General features: G+C 45.3%; 1 protein-coding gene across 1 annotated transcript in view; it reads right to left on the reverse strand.

Moving 5' to 3' along the window:
* Positions 1 to 16,503, reverse strand: part of TIAM1 (TIAM Rac1 associated GEF 1) — a 391,451-nt gene extending 374,948 nt beyond the window's left edge. The window contains exon 1 of the mRNA XM_036850153.1: positions 16,345 to 16,503. The gene's annotated coding sequence lies outside the window, so the exon portion shown is untranslated. The remainder of the gene's footprint in view (positions 1 to 16,344) is intronic.
* Positions 16,504 to 17,224: the final 721 nt, after the last annotated feature.

Raw genomic sequence — 17,224 nt, forward strand, 5'->3', positions numbered from 1 at the left:
TGGGCATCAGAACTCTTAATGTTGCATCCCATTCACTTTCTAAACTTTGGGTTCATAAACCCAAAGACAGGGACGTTGGAAGCTAGAAAGGCTCTCAGAACAATTCTGCTTCAGCCTCATTCTCTCACAGATGAGGAATCCAAAGAAAGTTCTTCCTTGTTTTGTTTTATTTATTTTGCTCCAGAGAATGTAAAGGATTTACGAGATAAGCCAATAACAGTGTTTTCTAAAAGCTTGAAACAATGTTCAAAATCATAAACACAAAAAGTTCAGTCTACCTGAAAAGCAAAGAGAGAGAGAGAGATTCTTTATTATTATGTTAACAGTAACAAAATAAAATTAAATAATTAAAACCCAGTGCAGATTAGGCATGGTGACGTCAATATACTCATACATATGAACTGATCAAGACTTTTTTTTTTTTTTGAACAAAACGTTTTAAAGCAGTTTTGAAACAGGAGGGAAGGGGGCAGGGCACAACCTCTGAAAGAATGACATAGCCCGAGGACATGACATAAACTGATTAGAACCAAATGGGTCCAAGATGGCAGACAAGTTGACTTCCACTAGACCTTGAGCCTCAGTATATGCTCACTGTAACACATTAGCAAGCTAAATGACACACCCACAGGTGCCATGACAGTTCCAAGGACAACCATAAGGATCAAAAAGTGGGCGGTGGCCCAATTCCTGGAAATCCCCGCCCCTTCCTGAAATAGCTGGAATACTCCTCCCACTCATTAGCCTATGAAATTACCCACCCCTATAAAAACTGACAACCCCATACCCTGGTGCCTTTCTCACCTTCTGAGATGGCCCACATTCTGTCTGCGGAGTGTGTTTCTCTCTAAATAAATCCACTTCTTACCCATCACTTTGTCTCTCACTGAATTCTTTCTGTGATGAGACATCAAGAACCTGAGCTTCATTAAGTCCTGAAACCAGGTGTGTGATCTCAGTTGGAAGACCATGGGTTTTGGCCGGGTTCGAGTCCCAGTCACGTGGGTTCGAGTCCCGGCCATGTGGGTTCAAGTGCCAATCAGGGTTTTGGCCGGGTTTGAATCCCGGCCACGTGGGTTTGAGTCCCAGTCTGAGTTTTGGCCGGGTTCGAGTCCTGGCTGCGTGGGTTCAAGCCCCAATCTGGGTTTAGGCTGGGTTTGAGTCCCAGCACGTGGGTTCAAGTCCCAATCTGAGGTGCACAGTTTCAGTTTGGTAATTCAAATCAAGAGCCATTTTTTAAATATCATATTTAATACAAATACCACATCCTGAGAATTTAGCCTGAGAAAAACAAGTTTAAAAAAAAAAGGAAAAAAGCAAAGTATACATCAAGAACTTCAAAGGAATCTTAAGATAGTGATTAAAAAAAGAAACACAACAAATATTCGATTACAGGAGGATGGTTATGTAAGTGACCAGCTCACTGGAACACGTGACCATCATAAACAACAAGTATGGACATAACCTGGCTACTTTTATATTTTCTTAATTGATAAAAGTTTTTTTTTTTTTTTTTTTTTTTTTTTTTTTTTTTTTTTTTTTTTTTATTCACACACACACACACTGTATTTTATTTTTACAAGACATAAATAGACTGACACCAAGGATAAAAGTTTAATATCAACTTACTTTATAAAAATCAAAAGAAAATGTCTTGAAACAGATACCATACAATTATTATGTGGTCTCCCTACTGACCTGAAACTACAGAAGGCATTTAAGGAAGGGATGCTATGTCAAAAATAAAGACTAACCCAAGGGTTATATGTTACTTTACAAATCTGATTTGCAGAAAAACTAGTTGGTTTGCCTAGTTTTGTTGTTGTGGTTGTTGGTTTTGTTTTTTTGTTTGTTTTTTGCTGATTTCTTTCTTTTTATTTATCAATCTGCAGATATACTGATGCCCTAGTAAACTTCAGTGGCAACCAGTGAGGCTTGTTATGTTTTACATTATTATGAAATTTTACATATCTGATATGATTCAATGAATTGTAATTATTGTTCTTTTTTCTGAAGTCTTGATTTTTCCCATTAGTTTTTTTTTAATTTTATTGAAGTATAGTTGATTTACAATGTTGTGTTTAATTTCTACTGTACAGCAAAGTAACTCTCTTATATATTCTTCTTCATATTCTTTTCCATTATGGTTTATCACAGGATATTGTGTACAGTTCCCTGTGCTATACAGTAGGACCTTGTTGTTTGGCCTAGTTTTAAAACTAATCACAAAATCCATTTTCTTAATGGTCCAGACATTTTGCCAATTCTTTCAACTCAACAGAACTTCCAGCAACAAATGTCATCATCGGTTTATCCCCACTAGGAGTTTGTACCTGCGTGTAAGCACAGTTCTTTTTACATTTGTCCACGTGGCTACTTTATAGGAGTTGATGATGCAACGTCCCATGAAAAGAAACAAAATACAAAGCTGTATCTATGCAAGAGTTACAAATATGTAAAAAGGGCAGGAATAGATAAGAAAGAACAGAGAAAAACCAAAAGCAACAATGTGTTCCCATAGCAGCAATGTTGGAGAATGGCTCCTTTTAAATGTACTTGATTGTTCTTACAACAAACATACAGCAAATAAAAATACATTTTAAAGAGTAAGCTGATCTGTGCAGCACAAAGTTCCTTTAGAAGCTCCTGCTGCCCCCGACTAGCAAATAGTTTGGCAATGCCAAAGCAGAGGCCTGAACCCTTATCTGATTTCAACCAGCAATTTGAGATTTCACTTTCTCTAGAGCCAGTGGCCTTCATCCCTCCCTCTGTGGTCACATGCAATTAATGCTCTGCTCTCAACACTGCACCCTCCACATGCTACAAGTCATCCATCAGGGGACCACCCTCCATGAAGATCCCCTTTTTACCATCTGGTCCCTCTGCATATCGTGGGATACTTTCACCTCCCAGCCACATTGCATTCTCCTGCAGGCACAGGACTCCACCTCTTGCTATTTCTACCAGCCCCCATCCCTCACTTCCACCCTCAGGCTCTTCCATTATTTTCTGCACAGAGAATTTCAGTATCCAGGTATAAATTCCTCCCCCATCCACCTGCAGGCTAGGTCCTGGGCTGCTTAGCCCCGAGCCCCCATGACCCTTAACAGAGTCCAGGTGTGGAATAGCTCACCTCAGAATTAAAGACATATTGGTGCAATGCTCTCGGACTTTTTCTTTGTTTTCTGGTTCCTGTTTATCTGCTGGTTCCAAATTGTGTGCCTGGCTGCTTGCTCACCGCTGTGGACTGAATATTTGTATCCTCAAAAAATTAAAAGGTGAAGCCCTAATCCCCAATGTGATGAGGGGGCAATTGGGGGAGGTAATCAGATTTAGATCAGGTCAAGATGGTGGAGCCCCCATGATGAAATATAACGTCCTTATAAAAAGAAGATAAGAGAAGAATTCTGTGTGTGTGCATGCAACAAGGAAAGGCCATGTGAAGCCACAACCAGGAAGAGGGCTCTCACCAAGAACCTGACCGTTCAGGTACCCCGATCTCAGGACTTCCAGCCTCCAGAACTGTGAGAAGTAAATGTCTGCTGTTTAATTCACCCAGCCTGTGCTGTTTCATTACAGCAACTCGAACTAAGACACCCACCCACCCATCTTCCCCCTCAGAATGCATGCTGCCTAGTTTTCACTCTTGCTATAGCATCAGCTTCATCCTGGCTGAAGACTGCTCACCAGCAACTAAGACACCTTCTTGCCAGTGGGTCCTTGCCAGTGGGTCCTTAGGGAATATGCCTGTCCCTAGTCTCTCCTGAGTACAGCCTTTACCACCTTAGGCTTCTCATCCCTTAGCTGCCACCTTGCAGAGCCCACCGTCTTGGCAAAGACCAGAGCACCATGCATATATCCTGACTGCTGATGTTTTAAGTTGGGGGCAAGTGTGTGCTAACCTGTATCGAATTCCTCCACAGGGGCGTCACGGGCAAAACCAAGATCAATTTGGCTGAGACCCTGCCCTCAAAAGGTCTGCAGTCTAGGGTCAACCCCATTCTCATGTCCCCTCTGTGGATCCCAGAATCCACAAATCTTCCCAGGAAAACTGGGTAACTGTTCTGTCTTTGGGGCTTCTCTTCAGTGTCTATTGCGAGTGTATGATGACCTCTAATCCGCAATACCACGGTAATCACTTGCCATTTGGTGCCTGAAGATTTAGTGAGATTTCCAGCTGGGCCTCTCCACTTGGTTTCTTTGGGCTAATCGTGAAGCTTCCAAGCCACGATTTTTCTTGACCACAGAGTGCGCTTAGTAGGACCTTTCTTGAAGTGATTGTGAAATCCAAATGACAAACTTTTGAGAAGACTTCCCAGGAGAAAAAAAAGTGCAGCCTAGGAAAAGTGTTCACAGAGACACAGACAGACTATGACAACACACCTAAAAGAGCCATTAGGGAATTCCCTGATGGTCCAGTGGTTGGTTAGGACTCAGCACTTTCACTGCAGGGACTCGAGTTCGATCCCTGGTCAGGGAATTAAGATCCTGCAAGCCGTGTGGCACAGCCAAAAATAAATAAATAAATAAATAAATAAAATAAAAGAGCCATTAAACACTAGAACATCAAGGAAACTGCATAAGGATGGCTGATTTCAACCAGACCTGGAAGAAGGGCAAGCAAAAATGGGAGCAGTCCAGATCTAGACACAACGCATGCAAAAAAATGAGAATAGGATATATCCCAGGGCAAACGGGACTCCTGTTTCACTGGCTCTAAGTATTTGAGAAAGGAGTCTTGAGAGATAAAATGGGAAAGCAGGGCTGGGACCAAAGGACTAGATAGAGTCTTTGAAAGCTTAAAACACATGGTGACATATCAGAGCTAAGCTTTAGGAAAGTCACATTTCTCAGCAGTAAGTACACACCCATATGACACGTTCTTAAGTGATTTTAACAGGCAGTCTAATGGAGTGGTTGGACATACTTGTGGGTTAAACTGTGTCCGCCAAAAAGATATGTTTAAGCCCTAACCTGTAGTAACTATGACTACGACCTTATTTGGAAATTGGATCTTTGCAGACATAGTCAAGTTAAGATGAGGTCATATAGGATTAGGATGGGCCCTACATCCAATAATTGGTATCTTAATAAGAGAGAGGAAGAGATTTAGAAACAGACACACAGCCACAAGAGAAGATGGCCATGTGAAGAAGGAGGCTGAGATTGGAGTGATGTCACAAGCCCAGGAATGCCAACGGCCAGCAGAAGCTGAAAAAGGCAAGAAAAGATTCTACCCTGGAACCTTTGGAGAGAACATGGCCTTGCCAACATCTTGATTTTGAACATCCAGCACTATGAGAGAATACATGTCTATTGTCTTAGGTCATCCAGTTTGAGGCACCTTTTACTAGAAGCCCCAGCACAAGCATGAATTAAGCTTGACTTGAAAATCATCAGTGCTTTAGGACCTTCAGAGAAGATGGGCTAGTTCATGAACAAGGAAGCAATCCTAGAGAAAAACTGAGGTCATGAGGCACAACTGTGATTGGAACTGTGGATGTAAGACTACTGTCTAAGGGGAAAGGAGTATAAAGAAAGGGATGCAGTCAACGCTCGAAGGTCAACAACTTTCTGATGACTGAGGGTCTGGGTTCAATCCTATCCTGATAGGATCAGTCAACAATGGGGCTAATCCTTCCATTGATATTTAATCACTGGGATTCTTGGCTGCCCCCATGGGCTTCTCATCTTGTTCTTTCCAGGGCTGGAATCCACAGTCTTTATTCTTCCCGAAATCCTAACTTTTGAGAAGACACTTCGCTATTAATCCCCATGTGTAAATGGATTACAAAAAAAAAAAAATTGGGAGATTAAGTTTCTACTACTTGCCACCTACCCAAAGATGAATGTGTATTTAACTAATGCAATTTTTCTGATTATACTAGTAACCCCTACTGATTGTAGTCTTTCAGTTAGAGAAAATTATGCCTAAGAAAATAAGATTTGCACTTACCTTCAACACTAAAAGACATTCGTTGTTGCTATTTGGCTATATTTACTATTTGTATCTGATGTATTTAAGAGAAATACTTTATAACTAAAGAAAAAAAAAACTTTGAAGATGAGATATTTGGGAAGAATCATCCAGACAGACAAAGAAAGTGTAAGGAAAAAACCCACAGAACGTCTGAGAAAAATGGAGAAGGGTGAGCCCAGGTAATCAAAGGCCATTAACCATTTTAACACTGCTAGAGGTCAGGGAGATTTTATTCAAACTAAAGGAGGAAATTCAAAAACATGACTCTCACAGCATCCTTAAGTTAGCTGTAATACCCAGGGTATTAAACTATCAAACTTGACTCATGTCCTAATTAAGCTGTCCATTTCAGAATTCCACCAAATAACTTTTCCATGATGGAAACCTTAATATTTAAGGGTTTTTCCTTTTTTTCCCAAATTATGGTTTTCTAGCAACCGTAACACAGCAACCAAGACCATACCTTATGCCCTTGGTAACAGTCTCCCCAAAGAGCTGTATGTATAGACCTGAGCGTATAACCCTTGGCTGTCTTAGCTGTGGCTGGGCCCCAGAATGTTGGAGGAGCTGGGTCCATATGCTGTAATAAAGTCCAGACGTTATACACGGCCAATTGCTAGTTGCCAGCAGGCCTATAAATTCACTTTTCCTAACTTAGATGGGATTCAGAACTGCTGCCTCACGGGCTAAAAAGACACAAATTACTGCAATTAAAATTCAGAGGCTATCTGTGAGGAATAATTTTAGCCCTTCTCACTCAAATAAGCTACATTAACTAGTCCTGGTTTAAAGAACAGGCCGTTCCCTGGACCTCTAAAGACTCCGAGGTCCTCAACTAATCTGCAACACCTACCAAAAAAGTCCATCTGCTTTTGACCCTATTTCCTCCAAGAAAGAGAAGGTCATTTGGGTTCTCTTACTTGAACTGAGCTGAAATCATGCCACAGGCTCCCACAAACCTTTGTCTTTAAGGTAATTTAAATGCTTTGATACAACTGGTGCGCAGTCACTGGACCAAAGCTGCAGGCATTCAAGGCATTCGATCCCCAAATTAAAGCAATTAACTGTCAGGGAAGGTAAGGAAAAAATAAGGGAAAAAACCACAGGATTCATTTTCTCAATCAATTTTAAAACAACTAGATTGTTAAACTGTTTAGGTTAAGTGAAAACCATAGTTATGAGGCTTTAATTTTTTAAATGACAATGAAATGTTAAAGTTCCAGTGGCATGACTGTAGAATTGAAGTAATTTCTAATCAGAGGTTTCAAGGTGAGATAATTATTCCAACATTCATAAGACTTTTTCTAAAACCTCACAGCAGATCTTGCGCTGCACTTGAAACATTTTTTCTAAAAATATTTTTCATGCTCCACAAACTGCTTAAGAAGAGGAACATTATAATTATCAGCCTGCAAATATTTTTCCCTCCCATAACAGGGACCAGAGCAGAATTCAAGGAACAGTTATTAGCAACATCCGGAAGCCTTTAAATAGCTGAACTTAGTCAAGCACTGAGAAGCCCAAAATGCCTGAAATTATTATCCAATTTTTTAGAACTCTGTCTGAAAAAAGAAAGACACTTTATTAATTTAATTCCAGCTAAAATAATAACCAAAGTGTTTAAAATAACCAAAATAACCTGATGCCTCAAGATAGCTAGCTTCCAAATATCTACAAAACATAAGTTCCTTTCCTATGTAAAGAAACTTAAATAGGCGGATCTCTAACAGTATTTGTGTCTTTTGAATGCAGGGTTTCCCAACCTCAGCACCACTGACTATGGACCAGATAATTCTTCGCCTGGGGGACTGCCCCATGCATTGCGGGATGTTAGCAACATACCTGGCCTGTACCAGCTAGATGCCAGGTATCTCCTTGCTTCTAGGCAGATGCTAGGTACTTCTCCAGTAGAACAATCAAAAATATCTCCAGACATTTCCAAATGTTGCCTGGTGAGCAAAACTGGCCCCAGTTAAGAACCCCTGTCCTAACATAACACAATAAAAAATATTTCAACCAACAAAAAAAATTCATCACCCAAAAGCTGATACCCAAAGACAGCTCCCTTTCAAGTTACCTTGGAAATATACCCTTCCGCAGCTTTGGTAAATAAATTACTCAGTCATTCACAGTTTTTAAAGTAAACAAAGTATTGCTCTTTTTTTTTCTAATGTGAAATCAGAGATTTAAAATATAATGTCTCCAGTGCTTCTTTTCTCAATCTATAACTTAAGTCATGTCAGTATAACTATAGAAAATATGAACTAGTATAGCCTGGGCTATGGAGTGCAAAGTTGACAGTTATTGACAGTTATAACTAAGCAAACATCTTTACTGATCTTCAGCTTTTCAAAAGCAAACAGTATGTAAAGGATGCCATCAGAAAATGAAATGATAATCTACAGAATGAAGAAAATGTTTGCAAATCATATATCTGACAAGGAACTTATATCTAGAATACGCAAAGAATCCTCACAATTTAATAGAGACAGAAACCAAATTTTAAAATGAACAAAGGGTCTGAACAGACATTTCTCCAAAGAAAATATACAATTAGCCAATGAGCACATGAAAAGATGCTCAACATTATTATGTACCAGGGAAATGCAAATCAAAACCAAAAGGAGATAGCTCCTATCACCCACTAGGATGACTACAAACAAAAAAACAGGTAATAATAAATGCAAGGATATGGAGAAATTGGAATCTTCATTCACTGCTAGTGGAAATGTAAGATGGTACAGTCACTTTGGAAAACAATCTAGCAGTTCCTCAGAAGTTTAAACAGAATTACCATATGACCCAGCAATTCCACACCTAGGTATATACCAAAAAGAATTTAAAACAAGTATTCAAACAAATATTTGTATACTAATGTTTACAGCAGCAACTATTCACAATAGTCAACAGGTGGAAATAACCCAAATGCCCATCAACGGATGAATGAATATAAATAAAATGTGGTATATCCATACAATGAAATATTGTTCATCAATAAAAAGTAATGAAGTACTGACATGCCACAACATGGAAGACCCTTGAAAACATTATGCTGATAGAAGATAGTCACAAAAGACCACATATTATATGATTCCATTTATATGTAATGTCCAGAGTAGGCAAATCTACAGAGACGGAAAATAGATTAGTGGTTACTGGAGGCTGGCGGGATGGGTACGGAAGGGAAGCAAGTGATAACGGATGTGGGTTTCTTTCGAAGTTGATGAAAATGTTCTAAAATTGATTACAGTGATGGCTGCTAAACTCTGTAAATATACCAAAACCCACTGAATTGTACACTTTAAAGAACTGAATTGCATAGTATGTAAATCATATCTTAATAAAGCCATTATCAAAACAAAAAATAGACAAGGCACAGAAGACTTCGTCGTGCTTATCGTGCTTATAGAACACAATCGCACCAACCCTGACATCTGACAGAAGCTGTAGGTATAACAGGAAGGGAAGGGGAGAGGAAAGATAGGTCAGGATACTGATATTCTCATTTTACAAAGGGGAAGGAGGTAAGAGTCCCTGTCATTGGTTGATGGAACTAAATTAGTCCATATAAGTAACAAAGATTGAACTATAAATATAATCATCAAAAATCTGGAGAATAAAGAAAATAAGAAGCAATAAGTAAGCTAAATTATTCATCATAACAGGAAGTCAGTAAATAAAAGTGGCATAAACAGATTATTTAGTGATATAAAGACAACCTGTAGAACTAAAAACAAAAATGAACAAAAGTGATTATTTCTGGACAGTACAGGAGTGCGCGGAATAAAACAAAATGGGGACAGAACATGTTTTTCATGACAAGCTCATCTATTCTATTAGTTTGTTAATACCACGTGGAATCATTACTTTGCACATCGTTTCCAGAAACAAATCAAACTTGGCATTACTTGAGTTGAAGAATCCACGTGAAGTAAGAATATACTTGACGTCAGGAAAAATACTGAAGTGGATCATCATCACTGAGTGAAACTGTGATTTCAATATATTACAGCAAAATTGACTCAAGTGTCATAGCCAAGGACTGCATCCCTAGTTAGGCAGTCTGGAAATGTATGTTAGATCCTTAAGAGAACAAGAAACTCGTACAGAGCCCCTACCCTCTCTGTGGCAGTTAAGAAGCGTCATAAGGTCAAAGCTTCACCATGGCAAGAATATTCAAAACTCCTAACAACTTTTGGATCCAAAGACTTTTTCAATGAAAGAAAGCACATAGGGCATTCTCAGGACACAGCAGGATTTCCCAACTGGGAAAGTATACTACACAGTTACTTAAACATAATCAGGGTTACAATTCTGACACTTGGAACTCAAGATTCCAGGCAGCCAAACTGGGGCACTTTTGAGAATGTCAGATGGTAGAATTAGTCATGAAGCCAGGCAACAGGCATGACCAGGAGTGACCAGCTTCATGCCTGTTGCCTGGCTTCATGACTAATATAATTCGTAATGCCAAGTTTGATTTGTTTCTGAAAACGATGTGCAAAGTAATGATTCCACATGGTATTAACAAACTAATAGAATAGATGAGCTTGTCGTGAAAAACCATGTTCTGTCCCCATTTGTTTTTATTCCGCCCACTCCTGTACTCTCCGGGTACCCCAGAGATCTAGGGGCCTTACAGGCATGAAAGGGACTCCATGGTTATCAGAACCCAGGGGCTACAGCACGATAAAGAACTTGCCCCCACGTTCCCACTCTCCATGGATATCCTTGTGTGTGTGAGGAGATCAAGGTGCACATTTTGGGGAATTGGTGGCCCGGGGGTTAGGACTCCACACTTTCACTGCCGAGGGCCCGGGTTCAATCCCTGGTCAGGGAACTAAGATCCCACTAGCCACGCCGAGCAGCCAAAAAAAAAAAAAAAAAAAAAAAAGAACATTTTGCAAAAGAGACCAAAACTAACACATTAGCTCAGTAGTTGGGTCAGGCTCCTGTTAAGTCCAGAAAAACCAAAATGCACATCTGAACGTCATGGCGAGAATAAACCACAGTTCTGAACCTCTAAAACACTGCCCCCAAATCAAGTGGGAACGAGCTAATGAGTTCCTGACTCTCCTAGATATTCCTGCTCAAAATCTTCTTTTGCCCAGAATGCGGCCAAGCGCTCCCTGCCCTGCGCAGGAAATGCGGTTGGGTCATAAGAGATCTTGTCCCCAGGATCTGAGAAACCCTGGGATGGTCAGGCTTTGGGCTGGAATCTCTCCCGCAAAGACCCAGGGGGCCACCAACGTGGCTGGGGGAAAGGGGAGGCAAAGCAGACCCCCTCCTGAGGGCCCCTCAGATTCAACCTGCAGACCTGAGGCCCACCTTCCCTTCTGAAAAGCAAGCATTGGGTGGAAAACCCCATCCACTCCATTTCCGTGGTCCTGACAGCTCCACAGGGAGGACTCCCAAACCCAGGACTCCCCCTGACCTCCCCTCCCCCAGAGTTGACCCGGTGACTTTCCAGGGCTCATTATCCCCTCCGCAGAGGGCAGAGGAAGCCAGGAGCAGGAACTAGAATGGATCTGTGTTGACGAGGTGAGCATGTCCTGGCCCAGGAGGAGGGCGGTTAGGCAGGCAGAAGAGCAGCCACTGCGAAGGCAGGGTATCCTGTCTCCTCCACGGCCACAGAGAACTGTGTTTGGGGTTTTTAAGGACAAGCAACTGAATCTCCTTCGCCTCATCCCCCATCCACTGCCCGCCCATCCCAAGCCAAGCTTGGTCCCAGGTCCACTGTCTCCCAATCACGTAACTCCTCACACACCTGTATGCTCACCTATATACTCATCCTTTGGTCTTTAATAAAATCCTTCTGTAGAAGCTGGAATTAAATAATACAGGGGGTATGTTTTGTTTTGTTTTTTAACCAAAGACACTTTCCTCCTCCCTTTCATTTCTCCTCCTTCATGAATTCAAAGTGGCCCGAGCCAGAACACACGCACTATTTTCTTGCTTGGCTCCAAAATGCTACATCCAAGTCTCTCTTTATGGAAAGAAACTCTGCGACAGCACCAAGGCTCAAAGGGCCTTGGCCCATTGGGAAACTGAGGATGCGCTCAACTGAAAGCACCTTCCCTCCCACATGGCTCCTCACTGAATCATCACTCTCCGTTCAGCATCCTTTGGATGCACACAATTGATTGGCTCTTATGTTGTGCCAGGTGGTTTTTTTTTTTTTGTTATTTCAGTGAACTGACACCCCACTTGCAGCCAAATGCAAGGCTCTGAGCTCAGCCTCGGCCCAACGAGGGAAGAATCTCTCTCCACCTAGCAAGAGCTCCAAGGTCTTCTAGAAGAATCTCACACGAGTCCAGGAGGAATCGCTCCATATCCACGGTCTAGGCCTTTATGAATGTCTTAATGAGGTCCCTGGAGACCACAGAAACAGTGAAAGTCTCAAGCTAGAGGGGTGTGGAGGGTGGGAGAAGGGAATGGAAGGGGAAAACCCACCTAACTATTAATATTCTGTACCTTTTACACTAGAGCATTGTTTTATTTTCCAAAAACTCTGTTCCTGGCTGAGTATTGCTTTATTTTTTGAGTGCCTCCTTTATTTAATTAAAAAAAAGAAATTTAAATAAGTGATGTGGCCTACAATGACGATAGTTTTTTTTAAACATAGGAATTATTATATAAAACTAAATATTTAGAGATGAAATGACCCGAAGTTTAGAATTGTGAAAAACAGAAGAATTTGGCTGGGGGCCTTGCAAATCTGTTTCTTCTGGTCCCATAGTGAGGGGGGGGGGGGGGAAGAAGGGGGACAATGGAAGCATACACTCTACCCATCTGCTTAATTTATAAAGGAAAATGAATATGTATATATGCATATATGTATACACACACACACATCCCCAGTGAAACACTGTTTTAGATACAGGAGTCCAAATGACTGGACACAGTGAAAATAAGGCTCTTTCTCATCCACAAGCCTGCACCTAGGGATTCAGGAATTCCACAGGACCCTCTGTACACTGCCCACAGGAACCAAATTCTCTCTCTGCCTTCTCACCCTCAAGCCACCTGTACTCTCAGGCAGAAGCTCCCTGCCATCACTGGCTTCTAGGCAAGGCTTGGACGTGATTCCCACGCTCTTACCTGCATTCCTCATTTGGGAAAGCACAGGCTTGAACTTCGCATCTATTAAAGTGCTGTCTCACAATACGCGTCTCCTTCGGGCAGTAAGTAACCTCCTCGCATCGCGGAAAGGAAAGGAGAGGTGTTACCACGCGCACCTAGCAGGCCCTCTGCAAAGCTTTGGGGAGAAATTCCTGCCCAGGTGTTCCAGAATGCCCGGGGTACCGACCCGCTCGCCAGAACTCCAGGAATTTGGTGCGGAGCATGGGGGAGACAGGCCAGCACCAAGTCTTCTTTCTGGTCTTAGACGGGGAGGAGAGGAGTGGGGAGCTGGGAGAGACAACCGCAGGGGGAAAGGAGAGGAAGTCTTTGTCCTAGCTCTTTGGATGCGCACTAGAGTGCAGTTAAATTGTCCGCTAATGAGATTTCCTGACCACATGCTCCCTTTTAAGTCCAGGCCCCCAACTGATTTGATCCCCAGGCAGCAGCAGGGGGCAAAGCTGCCTTCAAGCATCCCTAAGGGCCAGAGAATTCCCAGAACAAGTGCAGGAAGGATCAGAATCATCTCTGCGACTGGGATTTTAAATAAATAGGTTGTCACATTTCTCCACTGGCATCTAGCAATAATGCTACTGACCCGGTAGCTCGTATGAGGCAGCCTCCACTTGGGGTGACTGAGGCAGGCCCAGGGGAGCAGAGGGCATGGGGAACATTCCCTGTGGGCTTCTCTCCCACTGGACAAACTGCAAGTCCCTCGCCTACTTTTGTTTTTGTTTTCTTGCTTGTTTTGGTCAGTAAAGGCCCCTGGGATCTACGTTCAGTGAGGTGTTACTGGACCCAACTCAATAATTTGCTCCAACAGACAAAAGGGTGTTGGAACAGGAAGCATTTTTTTCAATATCTTATTCTGTAGCCAAGCCTGAGATGGTCTTTTTCAAACTATTTATTCATCTGATTATAGGTTATGGAGGGGCTTTTCTTGTTTTCGTTTTTCCTGTCTGAAACTGGCTTCTCTCTTTGCCTGAAGGAAATCAGCAGTGCTGATGGGGCAAAGGAAAAACAAGTCAAAACACATTGACAGCATTTTGAAGGTATTCAGTGAAATCAATTCTCCTACTTTCCCTAGTTAGACGACAACCTCCGCCTGAGGTATATTTCTCTTCTATTCAAAGATAATTACCTAGGAACTTCGGTGTTCACCGCTCCTAGACAACCTCCCTGGCGGAGCTTTTTACGGTGGGGTACAGAAGAGCATATTCTAGAAACCAGCGATTTACCAAACTTCTGCTACAAGACACAGCTCAAATTTCACTTCTACCAGGAAGTACTCCCTCCCGGCCTCCAGGTATCTCTTTGTTCAAACCTCCCTCCATCCGGGTATTATTCACTTTGCACAGCGGCCATTGGTTCAGCGCAACCACTTCCCACCTGGACTAGGTTTCCTCCTCCAAACCCAGGCCTGGGTCTCAGCAGAGCCTTAAGAAAGAAGGAAGGAAGAAGAAACTAAAACCTAATGGAAATTCAAATACAAAAGAAAGGAGCTGTAAGCGATTAGATAAGTAGAGTGAAACCTAAGAGCAAGTACAACACGCCCTGTTTGAAGCTGAAAACAGCAATCCTTCATGCTTTTTAAAATAAAATAGGAGTTGGGAGAACGGAAAACTGCAGAAAGGGGAAGAGACGCGGGGCCATCCTCTGCAATAGATTCCCTCTAACAGGGAAACATTATTCCAGTGTTTCGTACGTAGCAGTCACTGCGCCAGTTGATTTATATTGTCGTTTAACGCCCACTCCCACTCCCACAAATGGGGATACTCATCATGCCCACTCTACAGACCCGGAAACTGAGACGCAGGGCGATTAAGTAGCTCGGTCTGGAACAGATCACCCAGCTCGTGAGTGACGCTGAGTAGGCACTGGAAGCCGGGTTTTTGACCTCAGCGCCCAGGCTCTCCACTTCTGTTACAGCTCAAACAAAGTGGACGCCAAGTCAGCACGCGTGGGTAACCCGATCCGCTCTGACTGAAGAATGCCCCACAGCTGCTCCGCGGGGCTGCGTGGGTACCACTGAAACGGGCACGGATTGGCCAGCGTCCCCAAGGGCTCGCGCGCGTCCTTCAAGACTTGCCAACACGCAGGAAAAGGCAGACTCGGAATCCACCTGGACTGGCTCGGGGACGAACCCAAAGGATGCCACTGGAAGGGAGGTGAGCGTGGCTCAGTCAGCGCCCCGACGGCCGCCAATGCGAGAGGGCCTCTGGGTGTAGGGAGCCTGGGAGCGCCGTGCGCAGCGGGGACTGGGCACGAAGGCGCCGTCTGGGCGTCTATTCCCCGCAGCATCTCGCCAGGAGGGCCGGGGAGGGGGCGTCACCTGACAGCATGCACCAACTTCTCCCAAGCTCGGAGGGGGGCTCGCGGCTGCAGCCGGGGGGGAGCGCAGCAGCACGCAGCTCTCGCCCAATGGCGAGGTCTGTAACCAAAAGCGGCCCCACGCAGGTCCTCAGCTGGGCGATGAGCTGAGCGGCGCGGCCGCAGCAGCATCCGAGCGGCCGAGCCTGCAAGAGAGCTAGGCAGGGACCGCGATCCGGCGCGGGGACCCGACGCACAGCCCCCAGGATCCCGCGCCCGGACGAGTCATTGTCTGCGCCCCGCGCAGGAGACCGCTTTAAATGTCCCTCCCAGGTCTGCGGCGGGTCCCCGGCCCTGTGTGCCAACCCCCAGGCTCTCCGCCCCGTGAGTCGGGTCCCGAGCGTGGCACGGATAGCCAAGGTGACCGCCCAGTCAAGCGTCGCCGAAAACCAGGCCTGGAGGTGCCCAAGTCAGGGACGGAGACACACACAGAGACACACGCAAGCACACGCACGCCCTCTCCGAAGTTGATAAAAATCAGCCGACAAATACAAAGTGCCGCCGCCGCCGCAGGTCAACGCTGACCTCCTGCTGCCGGGAAGACCGAATGCCAACGCCTGGACACTGTCACTTCCATTCGGCGCCAGGCACCTCACCTGGGCGCCACTGGCTCGTCTCCCTCCTGACTGCTCCCTCGAGCGAAGGAGTCTCCCCTGCCTCCCCTCGCTAGCTCCCCACCTCCCGTGTGGGAACGCGAAAACAATACGAGTAAAGCTCAATCGGGGGGAGCTAGGACCCGCCGGGAGCCCCAATGTGCCGGAGACTGGGGTCAGGACGTGCCCGTCACGGGCAGAGAGGCACCGGGAGTCCTCACCGCCGTCCCTCGGGGCGGCTCTAGCCAGCCGGCCGGCGCTCCCCAGGCTCGCGGTACTCACCCGCGACGTTCGTCCCGGATCTCCGCCAGGGGGCTAGGGACAATGCGGGGCCGCGGGGCTCCGGGGGCTGCGGACACAGAGGCGTTCGCGGCGCTGCAGAGCTGCGCGCCCGACGGCGGCGGCGCTGCTCTGCCCGGCCTCGCTTCGGCCCCTTAGCCGTCTGCCAATGGGAGCTGTCAGGGTGCCTCCGCCAGCCGCCTCGGGGGCGGGTCCGTGGAAGCCCGTGGGAAACCGAGTTCCGATTGGGCCGGCTGACAATCGCTCCGCCTCCGGACAGCCAATCAGAGACGGCGGACACAGGAGCGGGGCGTTCGGAGTTGGGCTGGAGAGTGACAACAGGCGCACGCTGGGTACCCGGGCTGTATTCCCGCCCGCGGCGCGCGGCCGGAGAGGTTCTCCCACCACGCACGCCGGAATTGCCTTCCCACTAGGCTCCGGCGGCGCGGCCTGGAGAGAGCAGGGGAAGGCAGCGGAGGCGCGGCGGCTGGGGAACAGCGAGGAAGCCCCTAACAAAGCAGCTCTGGGAGGGCAGACCGGTCTCCGCCTCCTCCCGCAATAGGTCCGCGAAGCTGCCTGTCACTGTGCATAGGTGGAGGTGGCCAATGACGTAGAGAGAAGGAGCTCGAGTTGGCGCGCGCGCGCGCGCGCGGCTTGGTATCAGTGGGATTGGTCCGAGGTAAAGGATTTTCCTGCCACCTAAGGCGGAGAGGAAAGAAGAACGGAACGGGGGGAGGGGAAGAGCCAAAAAACGTTGTACCTGCCACACGTGGTCTGGCTTGGGAGGCGTGTGCCTGACTCTAGGGGGAGACAGGAACTTTTGGACGAGAAGAAAAAACCCTAATGTAATCCCTTCCTGTGGATGCTGGGAGGTGTTAGACGC

The sequence above is a fragment of the Balaenoptera musculus genome, chromosome 4 (genome assembly GCF_009873245.2).
Source record: "Balaenoptera musculus isolate JJ_BM4_2016_0621 chromosome 4, mBalMus1.pri.v3, whole genome shotgun sequence".
NCBI lineage: Eukaryota > Metazoa > Chordata > Mammalia > Artiodactyla > Balaenopteridae > Balaenoptera > Balaenoptera musculus.